This window comes from Triticum dicoccoides, chromosome 5A (genome assembly GCF_002162155.2).
Source record: "Triticum dicoccoides isolate Atlit2015 ecotype Zavitan chromosome 5A, WEW_v2.0, whole genome shotgun sequence".
In the NCBI taxonomy this organism is placed as follows: Eukaryota; Viridiplantae; Streptophyta; class Magnoliopsida; order Poales; family Poaceae; genus Triticum; species Triticum dicoccoides.
The window spans coordinates 16,572,054-16,593,200 of NC_041388.1; positions in this window are offsets into that span (position 1 = coordinate 16,572,054).

The window sequence follows — 21,147 nt, forward strand, 5'->3', positions numbered from 1 at the left end:
CCACTCCCACGGTGCGCCATTAGTAGTTTTGAACAAAATTTTAAAAAAAATATTTTTACTAATGGCGCACCGTGGATGTGGTGCGCCATTAGTATTTGGACACTAATGGCGCACCAAGACATGGTGCGCCATTAGTATATAGTAATGGGCACCACATGTCTGGTGCGCCATTAGTGTCAATTCCATCTATAGCCCTTTTCCTTGTAGTGCTATATCTTCTGCCGTGGTTGGACATTGAGCTGAGCTCAATTTCACACCTTGCAACACAGGCAAGAACCCCTTCTTAGACTGATCCATATTGAACTTCTTCAATATCTTATCAAGGTATGTGCTTTGTGAAAGACCTATGAGGCATCTTGATCTATCTCTATAGATCTTGATGCCTTATATATAAGCAGCTTCTCCAAGGTCCTTCATTGAAAAACTCTTATTCAAGTAGGCCTTAATGCTGTCCAAAAGCTCTATATCATTTCCCATCAAAAGTATGTCATCTACATATAATATGAGAAATGCTACAGAGCTCCCACTCACTTTCTTGTAAACGCGGGCTTCTCCATAAGTCTGCATAAACCCAAATGCTTTGATCATCTCATCAAAGTGAATGTTCCAACTCCGAGATGCTTGCACCAGCCCATAAATCGAGCGTTGGAGCTTGCACACCTTGTCAGCATTCTTAGGATCGACAAAACCTTCCGGCTGCATCATATACAGTTCTTCCTTAAGATAACCGTTAAGGAATGCTGTTTTGATGTCCATTTGCCATATCTCATAATCATAGTATGCGGCAATTGCTAACATGATTCGGACGGACTTCAGCTTTGCCAGAGGAGAGAATGTCTCATCGTAGTCAACCCCTTGAACTTGTCGATAACCCTTAGCGACAAGCCTAGCTTTATAGATGGTCACATTACCATCCGCGTATGTCTTCTTCTTAAAGATCCATTTATTTTCTATGGCTCGCCGATCATCGGGCAAGTCAGTCAAAGTCCATACTTTGTTTTCATACATGTATCCTATCTCGGATTTCATGGCTTCCAGCCATTTGTCGGAATCTGGGCCCGCCATCGCTTCTTCATAGTTCAAAGGTTCACCATTATCTAACAACATGATTTCTAAGACAGGGTTGCCGTACCACTCTGGTGCGGAACGTGTCCTTGTGGACCTTCGAAGTTCAGAAGGAGCTTGATCAGAAATATCTTAATCATCATCATTAACTTCCTCTCTAATTGGTGCAGGCACCACATGAACATTTTCCTGAGCTGCGCTACTCTCTGCTTCAAGAGGCAGTACTTCATCAAGCTCTACTTTCCTCCCACTTACTTCTTTCGAGAGAAACTCTTTCTCTAGAAAGGATCCATTCTTGGCAACAAAGATCTTGCCTTCGGATCTGAGGTACAAGGTATACCCAATAGTTTCCTTAGGGTATCCTATGAAGACGCATTTTTCCGACTTGGGTTCGAGCATTTCAGGTTGAAGTTTCTTGACATAAGCATCGCATCCCCAAACTTTTAGAAACGACAGCTTAGGCTTCTTCCCAAACCATAATTCATACGGTGTCATCTGAACGGATTTCGACGGAGCCCTATTTAAAGTGATTGCGCCAGTCTCTAAAGCATAGCCCCAAAATGACAGCGGTAAATCGGTAAGAGACATCATAGATCGCACCATATCCAATAGAGTGCGATTACGACGTTCGGACACACCATTACGCTGAGGTGTTCCAGGCGGCATGAGTTGTGAAACTATTCCACATTTTCTTAAGTGTGTGCCAAATTCGTGACTCAAGTATTCTCCTCCACGATCTGATCGCAAAAACTTGATTTTTCTGTCACGTTGATTCTCAACCTCACTCTGAAATTCCTTGAACTTTTCAAAGGTTTCAGACTTGTGTTTCATTAAATAGACATACCCATATCTACTCAAGTCATCAGTGAGGGTGAGAACATAACGATAGCCACCACGAGCCTCAACACTCATTGGACCGCACACATAAGTATGTATGATTTCCAATAGGTTGGTTTCTTGCTCCATTGTTCCTCAGAACGGAGTCTTGGTCATCTTACCCATGAGGCATGGTTCGCACGTGTCAAATGATTCATAATCAAGAGACTCTAAAAGTCCATCTTCATGGAGCTTCTTCATGCGTTTGACACCTATGTGACCAAGGCGGCAGTGCCACAAGTATGTGGGACTATCATTATCAACCTTACATCTTTTGGTATTCACACTATGAATATGTGTAGCATTACCCTCGAGATTCATTAAGAATAAACCATTCACCATAGGAGCATGACCATAAAACATATCTCTCATATAAATAGAACAACCATTATTCTCGGATTTAAATGAGTAGCCATCTCGAATTAAACGAGATCCTGATACAATGTTCATGCTCAAAGCTGGAACTAAATAACAATTATTGAGGTTTCAAACTAATCCTGGGGGTAATTGTAGAGGTAGCGTGCCGACGGTGATCACATCGACCTTGGAACAATTCCCGACGCGCATCGTCACCTCGTTCTTCGCCAGTCTCCATTTATTCCGCAGCTCCTGCTTTGAGTTAAAAATGTGAGCAACTGCACCGGTATCAAATACCCAGGAGCTACTACGAGTACTGGTAAGGTACACATCAATTACATGTATATCACATATACCTTTCGTTTTGCCGGCCTTCTTGTCCGCTAAGTATTTCGGGCAATTCCGCTTCCAGTGACCACTTCCCTTGCAATAAAAACACTCAGTCTCGGGCTTGGGTCCATTCTTTGGCTTCTTCCCGGCAGCTTGCTTACCGGGCGCGGCAACTCCCTTGCCGTCCTTCTTGAAGTTCTTCTTACCCTTGCCTTTCTTGAACTTAGTGGTTTTATTCACCATCAACACTTGATGTTCCTTTTTGACTTCTACCTCTGCTGATTTCAGCATTGCAAATACTTCAGGAATGGTCTTTTCCATCCCTTGCAGATTGAAGTTCATCACAAAGCTCTTGTAGCTCGATGGAAGCGACTGAAGGATTCTGTCAATGATCGCGTGATCCGGGAGATTAACTCCCAGCTAAGTTAAGCGGTTATGTAATCCAGACATAGTGAGTATGTGCTCACTGACAGAACTATTTTCCTCCATCTTACAGCTGAAGAACTTGTCGGAGACTTCATATCTCTCGACCCAGGCATGAGCTTGGAAAACCAATTTCAGCTCTTTGAACATCTCATATGCTCCGTGTTGCTCAAAACACTTTTGGAGCCCCGGTTCTAAGCTGTAAAGCATGCCGCACTAAACGAGGGAGTAATCATCAGCACATGTCCGCCAAGCGTTCATAACGTCTTGGTTCTATGGGACGGGTGCGTCACCTAGCGGTGCTTGTAGGACAAAATCTTTCTTGGCAGCTATGAGGATGATCCTCAGGTTCCGGACCCAATCCATATAATTGCTGCCATCGTCTTTCAACTTGGTTTTCTCTAGGAACGCGTTGAAGTTGAGGACAACATGGGCCATTTGATCTACAAGACATATTGTAAAGATTTTAGACTAAGTTCATGATAATTAAGTTCATCTAATCAAATTATATAATGAACTCCCACTCAGATAGACATCCCTCCAGTCATCTAAGTATAACATGATCCGAGTTAACTAGGCCGTGTCCGATCATCACGTGAGACGGACTAGTCAACATCGGTGAACATCTTCATGTTGATCGTATCTTCTATACGACTCATGCTCGACCTTTCGGTCTTCTGTGTTCTGAGGCCATGTATGTACATGCTAGGCTCGTCAAGTCAACCTAAGTGTTTGCATGTGTAAATCTGTCTTACACCCGTTGTATGTGAACGTTGGAATCTATCACACCCGATCATCACGTGGTGCTTCGAAACAACGAACTGTCGCAACGGTGCACAGTTAGGGGAAACACTTTCTTGAAATTATTATGAGGGATCATCTTATTTACTACCGTCGTTCTAAGTAAACAGGATGCAAAAACATGATAAACATCACATGCAATAAAATAATAATAGTGACATGATATGGCCAATATCACATAGCTCCTTTGATCTCCATCTTGGGGCTCCATGATCATCTTGTCACCGGCATGACACCATGATCTCCATCATCATGATCTCCATCATCGTGTCTCCATGAAGTTGCTCGCCAACTATTACTTCTACTACTAAGGCTAACATGTTTAGCAATAAAGTAAAGTAATTTACATGGCGTTTCTCAATGACATGCAGGTCATACAAAAAATAAAGACAACTCCTATGGCTCCTGCCGGTTGTCATACTCATCGACATGCAAGTCGTGATTCCTATTACAAGAACATGATCTCATACATCACATATATATCATTCATCATTCATCACAACTTTGGCCATATCACATCACATAGCACTTGCTGCAAAAACAAGTTAGACGTCCTCTAATTGTTGTTGCAAGTTTTACGTGGCTGCAATAGGGTTCTAGCAAGAATGTTTTCTTACCTACGTAAAAGCCACAACGTGATTTGTCAACTTCTATTTACCCTTCATAAGGACCCTTTTCTTCGAATCCGCTCCAACTAAAGTGGGAGAGACAGACACCCGCTAGCCACCTTATGCAACTAGTGCATGTCAGTCGGTGGAACCAGTCTCACGTAAGCGTACGTGTAAGGTCGGTCCGGGCCGCTTCATCCCACAATACCGCTGAAGCAAAATAAGACTAGTAGCGGCAAGAAAGTTGACAACATCTACGCCCACAACAAATTTTGTTCTACTCGTGCAAAGAGAACTACGCATAGACCTAGCTCATGATGCCACTGTTGGGGAACGTTGTAGAAAACAAAAAAAATTCCTACGGTTTCACCAAGATCCATCTATGAGTTCATCTAGCAACGAGTGATCGGATTGCATCTACATACCTTTGTAGATCACGCGCGGAAGCGTTCAAAGAATGGGGATGAGGAAGTCGTACTCGACGTGATCCAAATCACCGGAGATCCTAGCGCCGAACGGACGGCACCTCCGCGTTCAACACACGTACGGTCAGTGTGACGTCTCCTCCTTCTTGATACAGCAAGGGGGAAGGAGAGGTTGTTGAAGATCCAGTAGCACGACGGCGTGGTGGTGGATGCAGGGGTCACTGCAGCAGGGCTTCGCCGTTCTACTACGGGAGGGAGAGGTGTTGCAGGGGAGAGGGAGGCGCCAAGACTCAAGGGTGTCGCTGCCCCCTCCCTCCCCCCTTTATATAGGCCCCCTAGGGGGTGCGCCGGCCCTACGAGATGGGATCTCCTAGGGGGGGCGGCGGCCAAGGGTTGGAGTGCCCCCCAAGCCAGGTGGGGCGCCCCCCCGCCCTAGGGTTCCCAACCCTAGGCGCATGGGGTGGGACAAGGGGGGCGCACCAGCCCACTATGGGCTGGTTCCCCTCCCCACTTTGGCCCATGGGGCCCTCCGGGATGGGTGGCCCCACCCGGTGGACCCCCGGGACCCTTCCGGTGTTCTCGGTACAATATCGGTGACCCCCGAAACTCTCCCGATGGCCGAAACTGCACTTCCTATATATAATTCTTCACCTCCGGACCATTCTGGAACTCCTCGTGACGTCCAGGATCTCATCCGGGACTCCGAACAAATTTCGGGTTACTGCATATTCATATCTCTACAACCCTAGCGTCACCGAACCTTAAGTGTGTAGACCCTACAGGTTCGGGGGAGATGTAGACATGACCGAGATGGCTCTCCGGTCAATAACCAACAGCGGGATCTGGATACCCATGTTGGCTCCCACATGCTCCTCGATGATCTCATCGGATGATCCACGATGTCGAGGATTTAAGCAACCCCGTATACAATTCCCTTTGTCAATCGGTACGTTACTTGCCCGAGATTCGATCGTCGGTATCCCAATACCTCGTTCAATCTCGTTACCGGCAAGTCACTTTACTCATACCATAATGCATCATCCCGTGACCAGACACTTGGTCACTTTGAGCTCATTGTGATGATGCATTACCGAGTGGGCCCAGAGATACCTCTCCGTCATACGGAGTGACAAATCCCAGTCTTGATCCGTGTCAACCTAACAAACAATTTCGGAGATACCCGTAGTATACCTTTATAGTCACCCAGTTACGTTGTGACGTTTGGTACACCCAAAGCACTCCTACGGTATCCGGGAGTTACACGATCTCATGGTCTAAGGAAAAGATACTTGACATTGGAAAAACTCTAGCAAACGAACTATACGATCTTGTGCTATGTTTAGGATTGGGTCTTGTCCATCAAATCATTCTCCTAATGATGTGATCTTGTTATCAATGACATCCAATGTCCATAATCAGGAAACCATGACTATCTGTTGATCAACGAGCTAGTCAACTAGAGGCTTACTAGGGACATGTTGGTGTCTATGTATTCACACATGTATTACGATTTCCGGATAACACAATTATAGAATGAATAAAGGACAATTATCATGAACAAGGAAATCTAATAATAATCCTTTTATTATTGCCTCTAGGGCATATTTCCAACACTTACATATTCTACGAAGTTCTTTATCGGTCAAACCGCATAACAACATACGTTGTTCCCTTTGTCATCGGTATGCTACTTGCCAGAGATTCGATCGTCGGTATCTCAATACCTAGTTCAATCTCGTTACCGGCTAGTCTCTTTACTCGTTCTGTAATGCATCATGGCGCAACTAACTCATTAGTCACATTGCTTGCAAGGCTTATAGTGATGTGCATTACCGAGAGGGCCCAGAGATACCTTTCTGATACACGGAGTGAGAAATCCTAATCTTGACCTATGCCAACTCAACAAACACCAACGGAAACACCTGTAGAGCATCTTTATAGTCACCCAGTTACGTTGTGACGTTTGATAGCATACTAAGTGTTCCTCCTGTTTTCGGGAGTTGCATAATCTCATAGTCATAGGAACATGTATAAGTTATGAAGAAAGCAATAGCAATAAACTAAACAATCATAGTGCTAAGCTAACGGATGGGTCAAGTCAATCACGTCATTCTCTAATGATGTCATCCCGGTCATCAAATGACAAGTCATGTCTATGGTTAGGAAGCTTAGTCATCTTTGGTTAACGAGCTAGTTAAGTAGAGGCATACTAGTGACACTCTATTTGTCTATGTATTCACACATGTGCTAAGTTTCGGTTAATACAATTCTAGCATGAATAATAAGCATTTATCATGATGTAAATAAATATAAATAACAACTTTATTATTGCATCTTGGGCATATTTCCTTCAGTCTCCCACTTACACTAGAGTCAATAATCTAGATTATACAGTAATGATTCTAACACCCATGGAGTCTTGGTGCTGATCATGTTTTTCTTGTGAGAGAGGCTTAGTTAACGGATCTGCAACATTCAGATCCGTATGTATCTTGCAAATTTCTATGTCTCCCTCCTTGACTTGACCGCGGATGGAATTGAAGCGTCTCTTGATGTGCTTGATTCTCTTGTGAAACCTGGATTCCTTTGCCAAGGCAATTGCACCAGTATTGTCACAAAAGATTTTCATTGGACCCGATGCAATAGCTATGACACCTAGATCAGATATGAACTCCTTCATCCAGACTCCTTCATTTGTTGCTTCTGAAGCAGCTATGTACTCCGCTTCACACGTAGATCCCGCCAGGATGCTCTGCTTGGAACTGCATCAACTAATAGCTGTATGTACTACGCTTCACATGTAGATCCCGCCAGGACGCTCTACTTGGAACTGCACCAACTGACAGCTCCACCATTTAATAAAACTACATATCTGGTTTGTGACTTAGAGTCATCCGGATCAGTGTCAAAGCTTGCATCGACGTGACCGTTTACGATGAGCTCTTCCCTGCTAAACTAATAGCAAGGCACCCATCAGGTCTGGTACACAGCATTGCATACATGATAGAACCTATGGTCGAAGCATAGGGAATTATGACTTTCATTTTCTCTCTATCTTCTGTAGTGGTCGGGCGTTGAGTCTGACTCAACTTCATACCTTGTAACACAGGCAAGAACCCTTTCTTTCCTTGATCCATTTTGAACTTCTTTAAAACTTTATCAGGGTATGTGCTTTGTGAAAGTCCAATTAAGCGTCTCGATCTATCTCTATAGATCTTGATGCCCAATATATAAGCAGCTTCACCGACGTCTTTCACTGAAAAATTCTTATTAAAGTATCCTTTTATGCTATTCAGAAATTCAGTATCATTTTTGATCAACAATATGTCATCTACATGTAATATCAGAAATGTTACGGAGCTCCCACTCACTTTCTTATAAATACAGGCTTCTCCAAAAGTCTGTATAAACCATATGCTTTGATGAAGATTACGACAGGTGGGTCCCATGAATGATGACATGGCGTAAATGTTCACACTAGGAGTCATTACAAATATATTTTTACCAAAAAATCCCTCCCTTTTTCAGAAAAGAAAAACACACATTGTCAACAAAAATAAAAGATAAAAACTCTTCCCTTCCCCTCCGCCACCAGCATCCCATGCCCTCCCCGCGGCCGGCGCCGCTCCTGCCTCCCCTGGCTGCCTCCGCCGTATTCCACGTCGGAGTCGTGCCTCCACCATCACCGACCCTGCCCGGAACCGGATCCGGTGGGAATGACCCCGCTCTGAGTGCTCACCGCCTCACCTTCCATGGCCGCGCCGCACTCCCACCTTTCCTTCCATGGCTGCGGCTGCACGGCTTGGTGGGGGTGCTGCTACAACTCACGTCAGTGATGGGCATTGTTGGGGAACACAGCAATTTCAAAAAATTCCCTACGCGCACGGAAGATCATGGTGATGCATAGCAACAAGAGGGGAGAGTACCATCAACATACCCTCATAGACCGTAAGCGGAAGCCTTATGACAACTCGGTTGATGTAGTCGTACGTCTTCATGACTGACCGATCTAGTATCGACGATACGGCACCTCCGCGATCTGCACACGTTCAGCTTGGTGACGTCCATCGAACTCATAATATAGTAGAGCTTCGAGGGAGAGCTTTGTCAGCACGACGGCGCGATGACGGTGATGATGTTGCTACCGGAACAAGGCTTCGCCTAAGCACCGCTACGATATTACTGATGTGGATTATGGTGGAGGGGGGCACCGCACACGGCTAAAGATGAATGATCAGTTTGTGTGTCTATGAGGTGCCCCCCTCCCCCGTATATAAAGGAGTGGAGGAGGGGGAGGGCCGGACATCCTATGGCGCGCCCCATGCAGAGTCCTAGTCCCATCGGGAGTAGGATTCCTCCCTTTCCATCTAGTAGGAGTAGGAGATGGAACGAGGAAAGAGGGAGAAGGAAAGGGGGGCGCCGCCCCCCTTCCTAGTCCAATTCGGACCAGAGGGGGAGGGGCACGCGGCCTGCCTGGCAGCCCCTCCTCTCTTTCCACTAAGGCCCATAAGGCCCATTAAACTCCCCGGGGGGTTCCGGTAACCCCCAGGTACTCCGGTATATGCCCAAACTTCACTCGGAACCCTTCCGATGTCCAAACATAGTCGTCCAATATATCGATCTTTATGTCTTGACCATTTCGAGACTCCTCGTCATGTGTGTTATCAAATCTGAGACTCCGAACTACCTTAGGCACATCAAAACAAATAAACTCATAATATCGATCGTCACTGAACGTTTAAGCGTGCGGACCCTACAGGTTCGAGAACTATGTAGACATGACCGAGACATGTCTCCGGTCAATAACCAATAGCAGAACCTGGATGCTCGTATTGGTTCCTACATATTCTACGAAGATCTTTATTGGTCAAACTGCATAACGGTATACGTTGTTCCCTTTGTCATCGGTATGTTACTTGCCCGAGATTTGATCGTTATTATCTCAATACCTAGTTCAATATCGTTACTGTCTAGTCTCTTTACTCGTTCCGTAATGCTACATCCCGTAACTAACTCATTAGCTACATTACTGAGAGGGCCCAGAGATAACTCTCCATCAATCGGAGTGACAAATCCCAATCTTGATCCATGCCAACTCAACAAATACCATCGGAGACACCCGTAGAGCACCTTTATAATCACCCAGTTACGTTGTGACGTTTGGTAGAACACAAAGTGTTCCTCCGGTATTCGGGAGATGCATGATCTCATAGCCATAGGAACATCTATAGTTATGGAGAAAGCAATAGCAACAAACTAAACGATCATTGTGCTAAGCTAACGGATGGGCCAAGTCAATCACATCATTCTCTAATGCTGTGATCCCGTTAATCAAATAAAAACTCATGTCTATGGTTAGGAAAAATAACCATCATTGATTCAACGAGCTAGTCAAGTAGAGGCAACCTAGTGACACTTTGTTTGTCTATGTATTCAAACATGTACTAAGTTTTCAGTTAATGCAATTCTAGCATGAATAAAAAACATTTATCATGATATAAGGAAATATAAATAACAACTTTATTATTTCCTCTAGGGCATATTTCCTCTAGTCTCCCACTTGCACTAGAGTCAATAATCTAGATTACATTGTAATGATTATAACACCCATGGAGTCTTGGTGCTGATCATGTTTTGCTCGTGAGAGAGGCTTAGTTAACAGGTCTGCAACATTCAGATTCATATGTATCTTGCAAATCTCTATGTCTCCCTCCTTGACTTGATCGCGGATGGAATTGAAGCTTCTCTTGATGTGCTTGGTTCTCTTGTGAAATATGGATTCCTTTGCCAACGCAATTGCTCCAGTATTGTCACAAAAGGTTTTCGTTGGACCCGATGCACTAGGTATGACACCTAGATCGGATATGAACTCCTTCATCCAGACTCCTTCATTTGCTGCTTCCGAATCAGCTATGTATTCCGCTTCACACGTAGATCCCGCCACGATGCTCTGCTTGGAACTGCACCAACTAACAGCTCCACCATTTAACAAAAAATGTATCCGGTTTGTGACTTAGAGTCACCCGGATCAATGTCAAAGCTTGGATCACCATCACTGTTTACGACAAGCTCTTTGTCACCTCCATATACGAGAAACATATCCTTAGTCCTTTTCGGGTATTTCAGGATGTTCTTGACTGTTGTCCAGTGATCCACTCCTAGATTACTTTGGTACCTCCATGCTAAACTTATAGCAATGCACACATCAGGTCTGGTACACAGCATTGCATACATGATAGAGCCTATGGCTGAAGCATAGGCAACACCTTTCATTTTCTCTCTGTGTTCTGCAGTGGTCGGGCATTGAGTCTAACTCAACTTCACACCTTGTAATACAGGCAAGAACCCTTTCTTTGCCTGATCCATTTTGAACTTCTTCAACTTTATCAAGTATGTGCTTTGTGAAAGTCCAATCAATCGTCTTGATCTATCTCTATAGATCTTGATGCCCAATATATAAGCAGCTTCACTGAGGTCTTTCATTGAAAAACTCGTATTCAAGTATCCTTTTATGCTATTCAGAAATTTAGTATCATTTCCAATCAACAATATGTCATCTACATATAATATCAGAAATTCTACGGAGCTCCCACGCACTTTCTTGCAAATACAGTTGTCTCCAACAGTTTGTACAAAACCATATGCTTTGATCACATTATCAAAGCGTATATTCCAACTCCGAGAGGCTTGCACCAGTCCATAAATGGATCGCTAGAGCTTGCACATTTTGTTAGCACCTTTTCGATCGATAAAACCTTCTGGTTGCATCATATACAACTCTTCTTTAAGGTATCCATTAAGGAAGGCAGTTTTGACATCCATTTGCCAAATTTCATAATCATAAAATGTGGCAATTGCTAACATGATTCGGACGGACTTAAGCATCGCTACGGGTGAGAAGGTCTCATCGTAGTCAACTCCTTGAACTTGTCGAAAACCTTTTGCAACAAGTCGAGCTTTGTAGACAGTAACATTACCGTCAGCGTCAGTCTTCTTCTTGAAGATCCATTTATCCTCTGTGGCCTACCGATCATAGGGCAATTCAACCAATGTCCATACTTTGTTCTCATACATGGATCCCATCTCAGATTTCATGGCCTCAACCCATTTTGTGGAATCTGGGCTCATCATCGCTTCCTCATAGTTTGTAGGTTCATCATGGTCAAGTAACATGACTTCCAGAACAGGATTACCGTACCCTCTGGTGCGGATCTTACTCTGGTGACCTACGAGGTTCGGTAGTAACTTGATCAGAAGTTTCATGGTCATCATCATTAGCTTCCTCACTTACTGGGGTAGGAATCACTGGAACTGATTTTAGTGATGAACTACTTTCCAATAAGGGAGAAGGTACAATTACCTCGTCAAGTTCTACTTTCCTCCCACTCACTTCTTTCGAGAGAAACTCCTTCTCTAGAAAGGATCCATTCTTAGCAACAAATATCTTGCCTTCGGCTCTGTGATAGAAGGTGTACCCAACAGTCTCCTTTGGGTATCCTATGAAGACACATTTCTCCAATTTGGGTTCGAGCTTATCAGGTTGAAGCTTTTTCACGTAAGCATCGCAGCCCCAAACTTTAAGAAACGACAACTTGGGTTTCTTGCCAAACCATAGTTCATAAGGTGTCGTCTCAACGGATTTAGATGGTGCCCTATTTAATGTGAATGAAGCTACCTCCAAAGCGTAACCCCAAAATGATAGCGGTAAATCAGTGAGAGACATCATAGATCACACCATATCTAGTAAAGTATGATTACGAGGTTCAGAGACACCATTACGTTGTGGTGTTCCAGGTGGCGTGAGTTGTGAAACTATTCCGCATTGTTTCAAATGAAATCCAAATTCATAACTCAAATATTCACCTCCACGATCACATCGTATAAACTTGATTTTCTTGTTACGATGATTCTCCCCTTCACTCTAAAATTCTTTGAACTTTTCAAATGTTTCAGCCTTATGTTTCATCTAGTAGATATACCCATATCTGCTCAAATCATCTATGAAGGTGAGAAAATAACGATATCCGCCGTGAGCTTCAATGTTCATTGCACCACATACATCAGTATGTATGATTTCCAATAACTCTGTTGCTCGCTCCATTGTTCCGGAGAATGGAGTTTTAGCCATCTTGCTCACTAGGCATGGTTTTCATGTACCAAGTGATTCATAATCAAGTGATTCCAGAATTCCATCAAAATGGAGTTTCTTCATGCGCTTTACACCAATATGACCTAAACAGCAGTGCCACAAATAAGTTGCACTATCATTATCAACTCTGCATCTTTTGGCTTCAATACTATGAACATGTGTATCACTACTATCCAGATTTAGTAAAAATAGACCACTCGTCTAGGGTGCATGACCATAAAAGCCATTACTCATATAAATAGGACAACCATTATTCTCTGATTTAAATAAATAACCATCTCTCATTAAACAAGATCCAGATATAATGCTCATGCTCAACGCTAGCACCAAATAACAATTATTCAGGTCTAAAACAAATTTTCGGTGTCAAAACCGGCGGATCTCGGGTAGGGGGTCCCGAACTGTGCGTCTAGGCCGGATGGTAACAGGAGACAAGGTACACGAAGTTTTACCTAGGTTCGGGACCTCTCGATGGAGGAAAAACCCTATGTTCTGCTTGATTAATATTGATGATATTAGTAGTACAAGAGTAGATCTACCACGAGATCGAGGAGGCTAAACCCTAGAAGCTAGCCTATGGTATGATTGTTGATGTGTATGTTGTCCTACAGACTAAAATCCTCCGGTTTATATAGACACCAGATAGGGTTAGGGTTACATAGAGTCGGTTACAATGGTAGGAGATCTTCATATCCGTATCGCCAAGCTTGCCATCCACGCCAAGGAAAGTCCCTTCCAGACGCGGGATGGAGTCGTCAATCTTGTATCTTCTTAGTCCAGGAGTCCGGCTGAAGGTATAGTCCAGCCATCCGGACACCCCCTAATCCAGGACTCCGTCAGTAGCCGCTGAACCAGGCTTCAATGAAGACGAGTCCGGCGCGCATATTGTCTTCGGCATTGCAAGGCGGGTTCCTCCTCCAAGTACTTCATAGAAGATTTTGAACACAAAGATAGTGTCCGGCTCTGCAAAATAAGTTTCCACATATTGCCATAGAGAGAATAATATTTATACAAATCTAATCTGCTGACGTATTCCGTAGTGTGACATCACACCACGGCCAAGCTTTTATTCGAACCGTTTTACTGTCCCATCTCAGCGCGTTATGCGAGGCAGTTTCGTTGGCACGTCTTGTTAAAGCAGAGATCGTGTCCCCTTATTCTGGGATTCTCATCAACACGGGCGTGGGTAACCCAACCGCGCCATCAATTATGGCGCTTGGAGATAAGCGAGTTTTATCAGGCTCGTGGGGACATGTAGCTGCGTCCACCCATATAAGGGGATAAAGATCCACCTTTTCACCTACGCCTTCTTCCTCCTTCGCCTATCCATTCTTGCGCACTCGAGCTCCAGCGCCCAAGTCCGCACTCCCAACCTCAACCTTCTCCAGCCATGTCCGGAGCGGGAGGCAAGTGGATGGTCTCCTCCATCACGGAGGGACATATCAAAAAGCTGAGGAAGGCCGGATACTGTAAGTGCATCTAGTGCCACCCCTAGTTGGTTTTGGAGTATTGACGACAAACGTAGTTGAGGGACTAATGTGTTTGTGAGAATTGCAGGATAACACAGGTAGAAGTCCCTCATTGATTCGGTTTTACTACCAGAGATGACCCCTAAAAATGTATGAAGACATTGAAGTCAAAGGTGGTATATGAAGATATTCACATTGAAGACTATGACAAGAGAAGACACTATATGAAGCCTATGGAGCTCGAAGACTTAGATCTTTCGTAGTTCTTTTTCTTTTGTGTTGAGTCATAGGAACCACCGTACTGTTAAGTGGGGTCCAAGAGAACCAGTCAGAATGACTGAAGTGATGCCTAAACCAAAAACCTATGTCTTCGAGTGAAGACTATGAGAGCGAATCTTCCAGAGTCGGACAAGTCAGCTTTGCTTGTAGCCCACGTAAAGTTGTCGTGTGAGTTTGAAATCTGACCGTTGGAACACATGTCAGTTCCTTAGTGACCCAGGGTCATTTCGGACAAATTAGGTCGGGTTGCCAAGTGGCTATAAATAGCCCACCTCCTACAACCATAAACGGTAGGCTGCTCAGATTGAAAGTACGGCTTTTGTCATTTGAGAGCAACCCACCTCGAAGCCTTTGAGAGAGAATTCCTTGCGAGGATAAAGCCCTAACCACCAGAGCCAGAGAGAATTGGGCATCACTTAAGTCTTCTTGTCTGTGTGATCTGAAGACTTATTACACTTGAGGACTGTGCATCCTCCAGCCGGTTAGGCGTCGCGTTTTGAGCATCCAAGAGACATTGTGGATTGCTGGTGAACAAAGTCTGTGAAGGTTTGGGAGTCTACCTTGAAGACTTACCAGAGTGATTGGGCGAGGTCTATGTGACCTTAGCTCAAGGAGAATACGGTGAGGACTGGGTGTCCTGAGCTGCGTGTTCAGGACTACGTGTCCGGGACTGTGTGTCCTAAGGTTTAAATACCTATCCGCTCCAACCAGACGTACAGTTGTCACAACAACTTGAACTGGTCCAACAAATTATTGTCTTCAATGAGTCACTGGTTTCATCTTCACTTCCCTTTACTTACTGTTACTCCTTGTGAAGTCATTGTATGTTTGCACTATCATTTGTCTTCACTGAGTGACTGTGTGTTCTGTTTGCCTTCACAATATCTTCCTACCTGATCCTTACTACCTAGCTACTATTAGTCTTTGTGCTTTCACTTCATTGAATACTTGACTATGGTTTGCCTAGTGTAGTCTACCTTCCGCTGCATGGTAATAGGTTTAATTTTATTTTTTGTCTTCAAAACTTCTATGTTCTAAAGACTTTCATAAAAATCGCCTATTCACCCCCCCTCTAGTCGATATAACGCACTTTCAATTGGTATCAGAGCAAGGTGCTCCCTTGTTCTGTGTGATTCGGTTTAACCACCTGGAGTTTTAGCAATGTCGACTGCAGGGATAATTAAAGTCTCCGCTGCGTGCCCCGTCTTCGATGGAACTGAATATCCCTACTGGAAGAATAAGATGCGCATGCATCTTGAAGCCATTGACGTCGACCTATGGTATGTCGTCGTGAACGGCATTCCCAAGGCTGGAGAAGGTGTCACTGCTGCTGATGTCAAGAAATTCGTTCAACTGGACTCTACTGCCAAGAATATCATCTGTGGTCATCTGACCAAAGGACAGTATGGCCGTGTGAGTGCTTTGAAGACATCTAAGCTGGTCTGGGACTGGCTCTCCAAGGTCAATGAAGGCATCTCAACCCAGAGAGATCAGAGAATCAGTGTCCTTCGCAACCTCTTCAACCGCTTCAAGCGAAATGACAATGAGAATGTCCAGCACACATTTGACCAACTCACTAACATCACAAATGAGCTTCAAGTCCTCGGCACCACTGAGATTACCAAACACGAAGTCGTCAAGACGCTGCTGAGATCACTTGATAGTTCGTTTGACATCCTGGCCCTGATGATTCAAGAACGTCCTGATTTCAAGACACTTGATCCGTCTGATATACTTGAGAGGCTCAACACACATGAGTTTCAGCTTTTGGAGAAAAGAGATATCTACGGTCCAAACTATGGGCGAACTCGTGCCTTGAAGGCAAAAGCTGTCTCCTCATCTGAAGAAGAATCTGACAGCTGTTCTGATGATCCGGAAGACATTGGAAGGGAACTTGCTATGATTGTCAAGAAGTTCCAAAAATTCACCAAGAAGAAAGGCTTCAGAAAGTCTTCCCGATCAAGTTCAAGGAATGATGAAGCTCCTGCTCATGACTACAAGAAGAAAACATGTCACAAGTGCAAGAAACTTGGCCATTTCATCTCTGAGTGTCCACAGTGGGACAATGAGAACAAAAAGAAGAAGAAGAGCAAAGAATATGACTCTGACGACAAGAAGAAGAAGAAGAAATACTCAAAGTCTTCTTCCAAGTCTTCCTCAAAGTCTTCATCACACAAGAAGAGCTCATCTGGCAAGGCACGTGCATTTGTTGGCAAGGAAATGGATTCAGAGGAGGAGTCTGCTTCTGAGGAGGCGGAGGTGGAGTCTGAGGAGGAATCCAACTCAGGCGTCGCAAGTCTGGCTACAGCATACGTTGCCAAGTCCATCTTCAACACTGAAGACAATGACTTCATCACCGACACCGATGCAAATGACAAGGACTACTCCACTTCTACCTACTGCTTCATGGCACGCGGTGCCAAGGTAAACACATGCACTACTCACTATCAAACATCTAGTGACGATGACTCTAATTGTGGTTCAAAACCCAGCTACAAAACACTTGCTAAAATTGCAACTGAACAACAGAAAGCTATGGAACATATTCAAAAACTTTTAGACAGAAGCGATGATCTGTTAGGTGCTGAAATGACTCGATCTGAATCCTTAATTGAAGACATAAAAAATCTTCACGTTAAGTATGAGGAACTTGAAAGTCGTCATGAAACTCTCTCAACAACTCATGAAAAGCTTTCCTATGATTATCTTCAAAGGAAGCAAGATCTTGAGAAATTGAGAGCGGCTCATGAAGATCTTCAAAAGGAAAACGAGTCACTTCACGCCAAACAGATCAGTTCCGCTCAGGAAGGATTTGAACCACCATGTCTTAAATGCATTGAGCATGATAATGCTACTTCTGTTCCTGAATGTTCTACTGCTACTACTGTTGCAATATCTTCAACTGTTGATGTGGTAACTAACCCCTCTGCTGAGGATACCACCGCTATTGCTGATGAGAATGCTAGGTTGAAGACATTGCTTGAAACAGGGATGTACAAAAGTCTTAAAGGGCATCAGACACTATGTGATGTCCTCAAAAAGCATATTCTGAACCGAAACCTAAGGAAAGAGGGTGTTGGGTTCGTAAGGAAAATGAATGCAGATGGCTCTTACTGGAAACCTGAGCAGTACCTCAAAACCACGTGGGTTGCTGCAAAGTAACCTTCAGCAGATCCATCCAATCTATCTGGCTTCACTTGTGCTAACCCCATTATCATTGATGAATCCCTTGATGCAAACTATAAACTGTTTAAGAATCAGAATGGTGAAGTGTTTGCCAGGTACATTGGTACTAACTGCAGAAATGGACCGCCTATGAAGAAGATCTGGGTTCCGAAAAGGTGTCTGGAGAATCTTCCTGTGAATGTCATCATGACACCTCACGTGAAGAAGACAAACCTCAGACCAAAGGCTTCATACGGTCCAAAGGCTTCATACAGACAGAGGACTCATCTGAGTCGCACTAACGCAAATGTTTTTGCAGGGAAACCATACTCAGGCATATGAATATGAGAGCGGTTCATCAAACCGCCATGTTCATAAGACCAAGAACTATTCTGCTTATTCTTATGAGTACTATTGTCCGCCTGCAAGACTGTTTGCTAAGGCTTCAAAGCCAAAATTCTCAGATGCTGCACTTAGACTTATTGCTTCTAAGCCACCCTTGATGTGGGTGGCTAAGAAAGCTTAACTCTCTTTTGCAGGGAAAGGTCTCCAGCAGAAAACCAAAATCGTCTGACGCTATTGCTGGGGACCTTAAACATCTTGTAGGGCGCAAGATCAAATGCCCAAATGGTCTTACTATGTACTTCGTACCTGAATCGCTTGCTACTCTCCCTATTAGTCCTAACCTCGATCTAAGCTTTCATAACTCACTGGTTCGTCAAATGTTTTTGCTTCACAATGCTCTTGGTGAAGCCTATCCCCCTAACTGCACTGTAGGGTACGACACCAGCGTCTTCAGAATGGATTATTGACAGTGGGTGTACAAATCACATGACTGGCAAAAGAAGTCTTCTTATGGACTCAACCTTACGTCCATCCGATAAGAGCCACATCACATTTGCTGACACTGGTAAAAGTAAGGTATTGGGTCTAGGTAGAGTTGCAATCTCAAGGGATCAACACATGGATAAAGTCATGCTTGTTGAATCCCTTGGCTTCAACTTAATGTCTGTCTCAATGCTTTGCGATTTGAACATGATTGTAATGTTTGGAAAATATTGTTGCCTTGTACTAATGGAATCTGACATGTCTCTAATGTTTGAAGGGTATCGAAAAGATGATTTGTACGTGGTAGACTTCTCAGTAGGGCCACAACTTGCAGTATGTCTTCTAGCAAAGGCTTCAGAATGTTGGCTCTGGCATCGGAGGCTTGGACATGCTGGCATGAGGAACCTCCACACCCTTGCGAAGAAGAAGCATGTCATAGGCATCGAGGGCGTCAAGTTCAAGAAAGACCACTTATGCGGTGCCTGTGAAGCAGGGAAGATGACGAGGGCCCAACATCCCTCGAAGACAATCATGACCACAACTCGACCCTTCGAACTGCTTCACATGGATCTTTTCGGTCCCACTCATTACTCAACTCTAACTACTACTGCTTTCCTCTATGGCTTCGTTATTGTTGATGATTATTCTAGATATACTTGGGTGCACATAATCCTGTACTAGACTGAAGTGCAGGATGTCTTCAAACACTTCGCCAATCGAGCTATGAACAATTTTGGCGCCAAGACAAAGCACATCAGAAGTGACAATGGCACTGAATTCAAGAACACTAGCCTTGATACATATCTTGATACCTTAGGCATCACACATGAATTCTCAGCCCTGTACACGCCACAGCAGAATGGCGTCGTCGAACGCAAAAACAGAACACTAATTGAGATGGCCAGAACGATGCTAGATGAATACAAGACCCCGAGAAAATTCTGGCCCGAAGCCATTGATACTGCATGCCATACAATCAATCGTGTTTATCTTCACAAGCTACTGAACAAGACATCTTATGAGCTCCTTACTGGCAAGAAGCCAAATGTCAGTTACTTCAGAGTATTTGGCGCAAGGTGCTGGATCAAGGACCCACATCACACCTCAAAATTTACACCAAAAGCACATGAGGGTTTTATGCTTGGATATGGAAAGGATTCGCACTCCTATAGAGTCTTCAATCTCTTTCATTACAAAGTGGTTGAAACAGTGGATGTGCGGTTCGATGAGACCAACGGTTCACAAAGAGAGCAGCTGCCAAATGTGCTAGATGAAGTTCCATCCAGTGAATCAATCAAGCTAATAGGAACTGGAGAAATTATACCTTCTGAAGCTCATCCTGAAGAAGAGCTTATCATTTCAGCACTTGATCAACATGAAGACAATGCTCAGCCTGAAGACATTCCTTCCAACAACGACAATGAACAACAAGAGCAAAGTCTTTGCCGTGTACATCCTCGCGTTGCCAATGAAGTGCAGATTGAAAGAATAATTGATAGCATCAATGCACCTGGTCCACTCACTCGTTCAAGGGCAACTCATCTAGCAAATTTCTGTGGGCACTTCGCATTCGTCTCAATAACAGAACCCAAGAAAGTTGAAGAAGCCTTCATGGAACCTGAATGGATTCAAGCTATGCACGAAGAGCTTCAACAGTTTGAGCTGAATAATGTATGGGAACTGGTTAAGCGTCCTGATCCACGGAAGCACAATATAATAGGCACCAAATGGATATACCGCAACAAGCAAGATGAGCATGGTCAAGTTGTCAGAAACAAAGCTCGTCTCGTTGCTCAAGGATATACTCAAGTGGAAGGCATTGACTTCGATGAAACATTTGCTCCTATGGTTAGACTTGAAGCCATACGCATACTGCTGGCCTATGCAAATCATCATAACATACTTCTATATCAAATGGATGTGAAGAGTGCCTTTCTCAATGGCCAGATTGAAGAAGAAGTGTATGTTGCACAACCTCCTGGCTTTGAAGATCCAAAACATCCTGACATGGTATACAAGCTCAACAAGGCACTGTATGGCCTCAAACAAGCCCCTCGGGCCTGGTATGACACACTCAAATACTTCCTGAAGAGCAAAGGCTTCATACCTGGTTCCCTAGATCCCACTCTTTTCACGAAGACATATGATGGTGAACTGTTTGTGTGCCAAATATATGTGGATGACATTATCTTCGGCTGCACCAATCAGAAGTACGGTGAAGAGTTTGGATATATGATGTAAGAGCAATAACAGATGTCCATGATGGGGGAGCTAAAGTTCTTCCTCGGTCTTCAAATACGACAACAACGCAATGGCATCTTCATATCTCAAGAGAAGTATCTCAAAGATTGCCTGAAGAAGTTCGGTATGCA